At 34.3% G+C, this 8,981-nt stretch overlaps 1 protein-coding gene across 1 annotated transcript in view; it reads right to left on the reverse strand.

Moving 5' to 3' along the window:
• The window catches only part of LOC149778348 (surfeit locus protein 1-like), a 31,114-nt gene extending 24,578 nt beyond the window's left edge, over positions 1-6,536 (reverse strand). The window contains exons 1-2 of the mRNA XM_089939169.1: positions 6,449-6,536; positions 2,049-2,207 (exon numbers count right to left, since the gene is read on the reverse strand). The gene's annotated coding sequence lies outside the window, so the exon portion shown is untranslated. The remainder of the gene's footprint in view (positions 1-2,048; positions 2,208-6,448) is intronic.
• Between the last annotated feature and the right edge of the window lie 2,445 nt (positions 6,537-8,981).

An 8,981-nucleotide genomic window follows, 5' to 3' on the forward strand; every position in this document is an offset into this window, starting at 1 on the left:
GGCCTCACTTTCACTACATTTCTCAGAATGTCTCCTCAAACTGAAAGTTTGCTTTATCTTACAATTGATAGATCTTACAATATTGACATTTTTGTCATAGGCACTGATAGAGGAAATGATGAAAACAGATTGCTATTCTTAAAACTGTACACAATCACCTCAGAATCATTTTTGTAAAGAACATTTGATGAGTTCCTCAAATTCGCAGATATCCATAAAGTTTTATCAGAGATAAAACTCTCTGTCAATAAAGTGGCCTCATTATAATTCTTAATATCTGCTGAATATTCAGTCAGAATTTAATTTTTACTACTCAAGCAAAACAACTATTATAAAATCTCAGTTTGAGAAAGAGGTTAAGTGAAAAGGGGGATTTGGTAAGGGGGTGGTAAAACACACATGGTTTACACATTGGTAATACATGGTTTTAATCCACACTTAACACACATACCCATGGTCAGTGGTTGCTGGTCCAAATTAACCAGTTTTCTTTGTGTTCTTGTTTCCTCCACCAAACTGGCAACCTAATCTGGGTCTATTATAGAACAGGAGATTTGGAGGCCCCCCTCCCCCAAAAGCATAGAATTTGAAGAATTTTCTAAACATACAGCAGGATATGAATTTACTTAAGTAAACAACTGGTTTATTGTATGCATGATTCGTATGCATCATATTTGATTTTTGTCACTATTTTTAAAAAATAGAAATTTGCTTGAATTCAACAATCATCCATCTTAGAAAAGATCAGCTGCGTGCAAACATTTAGGCTGCCAAAACAATTTACCTGGGTTGAGCCATAAGGAGGAGAATTTGTTTACCTTGAACTTCCAATAATGATTAGGATATTGGTAATGTGTCAAATTTTGAAGGTTACTGGGAACATTTTAAAGGGCAAATGTCCCCTGAACTAACTTAATGTGTAACACTGCAGTTCAGACAACTTTGAACAAGTTTTCAGAATCTGAACATGCCACATAAACTTAAAAATATTTACTTCAAAATGAAAATTGCTTCTCAAGGAGTCAAATTCGTAACTACACCATGAATATACACATTTATTGTTTAAAGACCAGAGTTTGATAAAACCAATAAATTCTTGCAACTTCTAGGTTGTCCCTAAAATTTCCAATGTACCATATATAACTCACTTATAAGTTGAATCCAACCGAAAACTGGGCAGACCCAGATCTACTACATGATCTAAAGAGTTTCTTAGAAGTAATCTAGAAAACAAACAAGAGACCATGATGTGCCAGCACATCATGCAACAAACAGGTCAGTGTCTATGCTGTTTGCTGCAGGTAGTCACTACAAATTGTCCTTCAAAACTAATTCATATTTTTATTTCCTATTGCAAACCATCCTTAATGGGATTATAAACTTTTCACGCTAAAGTGACCATATGCCTCTAGACTTGATTTCAGGCACTTTAAATGTATATTATTTTCTCTGTTTGATATCTTGGAAATAAACACAGCAGTGTTTTTGCAGAGGCCTTCATCTTTTCTTCCTCACATTTTCTGTCAATGACCACTGATCATGTGCTCTCAGTTTGTTCCCATGCTATATCAGTAAAACATTTCTGTTGACCAATGAAATGGGTACACTCTTTTCAGTAAGCTTGGAATGCACTTGGTTCGTTCCATTGGGTTCATCTTTTATTATTAGTATTTGGGGTATTTTTTATGCACAATATGGGCGCAACAGAGGAAACTTTCTTGTGCCACAAAAAAGTGAGCCATTTGTTTGGTGCAGAGGTTTAACCTGAAAACACAGCACTAACTTTACTGCTAAAGTTTTCTTCAAAAGCAGGAATTGCTGAGTGATTAGCTTGCTAGATTTGTGACCAAAATGGTGTGGTTGCAGACCAAGCTGAATTGGATGCCAAGAACTATATCTGGGTAGGGCACTTTACTCAAATTGTCTCAGCACAGCATAACCTACCATGTATTGATATTGCATTAAATACTAAACAGTCAATAAACTAAGTCATTCTTGGTTTAAAAAAAATATTGACTTTTTTAATTTGAAACAGTGACATGGCTTACCAAAAGAATATATGCAGTTTCTGACTTTCGACGAAAAACTGGCTTCAGCCGTGGAGTCTGTAGTGTGTGGCTGCCTTCTGTTGATTGAAATGTTTTGTTGCCAGCATCTGTCTGACCCTTTCTGAACAAGCTCAGCAAGGTGCTTAATTTCTTGGTCCTCTAAAAAAGTTTTCAAAACCAACATTAAATTAAACAAATTACACATAAATATACTAATACAACCAGTCTTGAGAGACAACTGTTTCGGACGACCACTTGTCAATTTAAACTAGATTCTTAATGCCACAATATAATTTATATTTAGTGTTACAACTCTACTGAAAGACCACCAGACTTGAGAACTACTTTTTGTTGGCAGAAACAGTGGGCTATCAAAATAAGTTTTATAATAATGATTAATAATAACAACTACAAGGCCTAACTTTCAGAGGACAAACCAGTAAGATCAGTAGAACTAATTTTCTATTTCAAAATGCTATGTACAAGTTGAAGTTTAAAAAGCACTCATTATGACCAAATGCATTTACATAAGTTCTATTTTATTTGGCGTGTACAACTTTTCCTGATAATTCCTAAAAGAAACAGTACTGTCAACCCTTCCTATGCTGAAGAGGTCTTATGGGAAACCAAATAATTATCACAGAAGACCACCAGTATTGGTGACAGTGTATTCGTGCATGTAATGTAACACATTATCACAGAAGGCTCCACCAATCTTGGACTTAGGCCTGCATGCACATCATCACATTATACCAGAGGGCACCACCAGTCTTGGCCAAGTGACAATGTATTCCTGCATGCATTGCATCACATTATACCAAAGGGCACCACCAGTCTTGGACAGGTAACATGGTATTCCTGCATGCACTGCATCACATTATACCTGAGGGCACCACCAGTCTTGAACAAGTCCTGCATGAATTGCATCACATTATACCAGAGGGCACCACCAGTCTTGGACAGGTGACAATGTATTCCTGCATGCAATGCACTGCAGGATTGAACATGAGACTGTACAAGGGAAGCTTGAGACTTAGGTCTTCATAAAATACCAGAACTTCGTTTCAAATAACTTTAAAGCCCCTCTCATAGCTTTATCTAAGACCACATATCTCAGGCATCCTTTGGAGAGACAATACCAGATTTTGCTATTTTGAACCCAGAAAGAAAAAGTGAAGAAGAAAAACCCCAGAGAACCTTGTAAAAAAAATGAAATATTATTTTCAATGTGCTTCTTTGAAAGCAGCAGGATGTTATCTGGGTATACAGTCCAGCCATCTCTACATATGTATATCTTACACAAATAATCTACTTAACTCATCTAATAACATGAAAACTTTACAAGTAAACATAGGTCAATGATAGTTCTACATGTACAGACTGTGCTGAGACTTGGAATTTGGATCATGCCCCTGGAGGTGAGGCAAAGGGATTTGGGATAATTTTACATAAATTTCAAATAACACCAGAGTTCTAGGTCTCAGACATCTGACAAGTGGCATGTGATAGATATGTCAGACACGTAATCCCAGGCTCTTTCCCTACCCCAGGAATATAACATAGAAACTATTGAATTTCACACTCTACAGCCAGAAACATAGATGTATACACTTACTGGGCATAAAAAGACAAAGTTAAATATGCAAATGACATTAATTCTAGGTCAGTTCCTTCAACATAGATACTGCCCTTGGTTCATAGCTTAGAAAAAAGTGAAATTTTCATGATTTAATAACATATAAATATAAGACAAATTTATTCTTTCAACTAACATTGACAATGAGATTTATCCCCAACCACAGCGAATTAGCCCATGGATTATAACTTAATTAACTATTCATGAGATTCCCACACAATAGCAACCCCCCCCCCCCGTCCGTACATATACATGTATGCATCCATATAGCCAATTCCTTTGGCACCAATTTTAGTTTATGACACAAAGCCATAAAGACAACTGTAAAAACAAAACAACCAGATCACAAAGATATAATTATTATGCAAGTGACATAATGTTTGCTTGTGGATATATAAATAGACAACACAATGTTTCTTTCCAGGTTCTTCCTCCACCATTTATAGCCTATCTTGTGCTGAAAAATGGCATTAAGCCATACAACAACAACACAATGAAATAGTAAATAACAGGTTGAAAACATGGTTGAACATTGCTACTTTCTAATCTGCATCCAGATAGAATGCTAGTAAGGTGGTAATAGTCGGAACAAAGGGACTCCAATTAAAACAAAAGGTCAGCAATGAAAATTTTGCACCATTTACAATTTATCCCAGATCTAATATTTTGCTGAACCTGAGCTTCATAAGACTTGTAGAATTTATGTTTAAAATCATAACTCAGATGGTACTATTTAGCCTTAACAACACTTTTAAATAGTTTGTGGAAGTGACATAGTTTCAACAGTAGGTTATTGCTTCTAGATAAGTGATGAATTTCCACTTATTAATCACTATTAACATTAGAAAATAATGAGAACAAATATTAATAATCCCCATTTTCTAAATGAAGTAAATATGGTTTAGAATTTCATTGAGTGATCATGTGTGGCCATGTGGTCTAATGAGACTGAAATAATTCTAAGTGTGTGTGTGTGTGTGTGTGTGTGTGTGATTTGGATTCTTAATGTAGCTTTAACATCTTTTCAGTCATATCACCACATGTCTGCAGTGTGACAGTTTATAGTGATGTCTAGCACTGGGGCTATTTTTTTATATCTTTGCTCTTGTAAATTATCCACTTTCAAAACTAAAACATTTAAATAATACATTATAAACTAATGAAAATCATGGTCTTTTTGTACTTCATCTCTCAACAGAAACAACACCAGTTTTTGTTACATTATCATTTTCTACATTTTAAGTATCACCAGGTCCACGAGATTATCAGAACTGATATATAATATTGTATTTAATTAAAATTTTAAATAGATAGGATGCTAGTTTAATTTTTTTAGTGTATATGTGTAATTCAGCACTAACAGTATATAGTACAATGTAGAGGACAAATATTAATTCTAAATAAATAAAACAGAAGCATTAACATCCTCAGACCAATATGTATTGACAACATAAATTTACTTTATAAGCCTTGATTTCATGATTTTTGTCAGTGTTAGTAATTTTATTATTTCTCGATAAAATAAACTATTTACATTTTGCCCAAAGGCAAATGAATTGCCTCAAAAATATTTCAGTAAACTGCCATTGCAAGATAAACAATCTTATGTTATTTCATTTCATTATGTATAACCCCATTAGCACGCATACAATTGGGGTTTTGTGTCATAAATGCATATCTGAATGCTCAAAGAACCTGGGAAATAATGAGAAATATAATATTTGCAACATGTCAATGTCACATTAAATCCTGGACAAAACTTAATTATATTTTGCCTGCTATGAATCAGATTGATATTTGGTTGAATAATCCTGGTCCAAATAAGATAACCACACCCACCCAAATCTGTGCTGATACTGATTGATTATATGTGGGTCTGATGTTGCCGGTTTTTTTAAATTTGCAATTTTGTTGCATGTAAATCTTTCTGGAACATATCTGCATACAGTTTAGACACCAGTATTTAGCCAAAAACTAAAAAAAAAGCCACAGGGATAGAGGGTCATGTTATTCCACATGAATTTACAAGTTGCTAAACATAGGATTTGATTTGGAAATAGTAGGTACATATTGCCAATAGAACCCTTCAGCAGCCAGTAGTTCACCAGCTTTGAGAAGTACCGACAGTGTGTAAAATATGCACCGGTGTATGCAGACAAGAATATCTAACAATTTTTGCAGGTTTTAATGAATAGGAGATATTAGCCCCTAAACTGCCAGCCATATCATTATAGGTGGGGCTGATTTATTGGCCTATGTCCGAATCAGCCTGTTCCCATGGTGATCAGTTGCTCCCTGTAGGACTAGGGTTGGCTTAGATTGTGTAAAATGTTCTTTTATCTACAGAGATGTTAGTCCTACAATGTAAGACATAGTACATTATTTTTTAGTGCTATGTCTTACTATCCAAATAAAGGGCTTTTATAGCGTGTTCTGATGTTGGTTGACATCGGAATGAGTAGTCAAAGTTTCAGGAATATCTCACACACCTGGCAGCCCATATCAACACTCTTCCACAAATTGATATGTAATTAATATACTTACTGTGCTGTTTTTATCCTGGTGGAATCAAAATCTGACACTAGCAAATGGACGCATTTTCATGTTCCGTTGACATACATTCGAATTTGTTGAATGTGACGGTAGTTGAGGTATGCTGAAATAAGTTCAAGTAGGTTCATGCTGAACAAAACAAAACGTTGCTTACAGTTCCAATATGCATAATATATCTTTGTTTCTTTAAAGAATAATATTTCAACTTAACCTGATTTTGGCATTCCCGGCTTTCATCGCTTTCCAGCCAACTGAAATGTAGGCCCACGAACCTTAAAACAGGTCCATTTCTTTTGTCAGAATCTGAATTTATTAGAGAAAAGACATCAGTATAAGTAAAGTCTGACTAAAACATTACGACTTTACTTTGTAGAAAAGCATCGTTATTTTAGTTGCCAGTTGTGTTAAGTATTTCTGAAAATTTGACTTTTGTTGTGATGTTAGTCGACATCAAAACAAGCTACACAGTGCCGTTAATTAGGCTGTAAGACCTTGACACCCACAACATATATATCAGCGTCGAGGTCTTACATGTAGGACTATAGTCTGATAATACAAACCTGTTTGTTCGTACCTCCCTACCGATTTAAATAATGGAAACCTTTAATGTTATAAAAAGTGTAAGGAACTTAGTCAATTCATTTATTGATTTATAGTTTCTAACCTGACTCTGAGTAGAGTGGTCCTAACACCGTCATCTTATGCGCATTTCATGCTTAACGGAAGTTTTCAGTGCAATAGACGGACATGCACGGATCCATTTCCAGTTTCTGGACAAGTCTATTTTCAGCAAAGGGGTGTATCACGACTACATATGTACATACATAAGTTGTCTGCTTCCGATATTTACAATGTCGAATCAAGCAAAGGAAAATGACAACTACACTTTTCATGTGGATTTAACAAACGGTTTAATTTCTCTGTTTATGTATGCAGAGGGATGTAATTCCAAACTCTCAAAGTTATGCAATTTATGCAATTATTCAGCACTGCCGAACAGGATGAACTACATCATTATGTTGTCTGATGGAAATAAACTAGCCTATAGTGGGCTATTGGACAATTCGGCCCAAGACAATTCGGCCCAACTTGGACCGAAAATAAGACAATTTGGCCCAACTTAAAAGACAATTCGGCCCAACTCGAAAGACAATTCGGCCCAATTTTATAATACAACTGACAATAGTTTTAACAAGTATTTATTTTTAACATATATTTTGACAATTCTTATATAATGTGTTTTTGCCGTATAGTTCAAAATCCTTGCATTAGGTAACTTAATTATTCATTCTCATTTTAATTAGTTTGTAAAATAGAATAGGTTGAGAATAAAATTTGAAACATTTAGTGAACTAGATAAATGTTTTCTGAAGTTATAATGGTTAGGAGCTTTCTGATATCTTTAGGAAAACCGTACCAAATACAAATGTTACTGTGGAGAAAGGACGTCTGATAAAAAGAAGTATAGTAGAGATGGACGTAATGCTTTGGGAGTTACGTAGACAATAATGAGATGCATCATATCTCCTGTGGAAGAAGGTCGATTTAGTTAGGCACCTTCTTGTATTTGAACGTATTTGTTATGATTTACATTATTTGTAAATCATAACAAATACGTTCAAATACGAGAAGATCTCTTGTAACGTATGTATTTTGCTTGAGAATTTTATTAATGATACTGGGAAAATGGTTGAAAATTGCATAATTAGGTATTTTGGGATAATTCCACATCAATTTAATTCAGAACATTATTGTGTTCTGCTATTATGAATTACGAAAAAGACTCGTATTTTAAATTTCATTTAAACTGATAATAATGAATATTCAAAACATCAAAAACATTTTAAGTTGTTAAATTAATACCATTCTAATCATAACAGTTTCCGATTCAAAATATAAGCACAAAAGTTTACAATGTGTATGGCTTTTTAGTCACTCCAAAAATATAACGTATGTATCAGATACATAAACAAAAGACTGTTCATAAAATCTGTAATCGTTTTCACTCAGCTTTCTTGGTTCCCTTTCGGTCATAAAAATATGGCATTCATATATGAAGCAGTGTTACAATCTGAAGCCTAAAATCAAATATATTAGTATAATATCTCATGTACGGTGTCGCTACTCTTAGAAAAATGTAAAAGTATTCTGTAGAATATTATCTGCTAAGTATTATTATTTGATAAATCAATTATAGTTAATTTGACCAGACTATTTAATTTAAATTGAGAATGTCGTTGTACAGATGCATATAATTTTTTAGCATATAAAAAATAAATGTAGTTAAGTATTTTAATTAGAAAGCGCAATATATGTTAGTTTGTGTTCTCTCTCTCTCTCACACACACACACACACACATCTTACATAGTATTTACTTGCTGTTTGAAGAAAAATATCTTTATACAACTATCACAAAGTTGGGCCGAATTGTCTTTCGAGTTGGGCCGAATTGTCTATAAGTCCCTATAGTGTACGTAATATGGCGCCGTGTTAGTATGGAAAGTCCGTTAAGCATGAAATGGTGCAGGGGATGCCAGCATTAGTGCCATTCTGGTCACAGTCAAGTTAGAAATTATAAATCAGTGAATCAATTGACTTAGTTCTGTGCACTTTTTATCACATTAAACGTTCTCGTTTTTGAAATCGGTAGGGGGGTGGGTACAAACAAACGGGGATGTATTGTCAGACTATAGAGAGATGTTAGATCAGCTGGCATAATTTCACCATGCATGGAGATTGGATA

The sequence above is a fragment of the Sinohyriopsis cumingii genome, chromosome 17, assembly GCF_028554795.1.
Source record: "Sinohyriopsis cumingii isolate HCF-2022 chromosome 17, ASM2855479v2, whole genome shotgun sequence".
Taxonomy (NCBI): Eukaryota; Metazoa; Mollusca; class Bivalvia; order Unionida; family Unionidae; genus Sinohyriopsis; species Sinohyriopsis cumingii.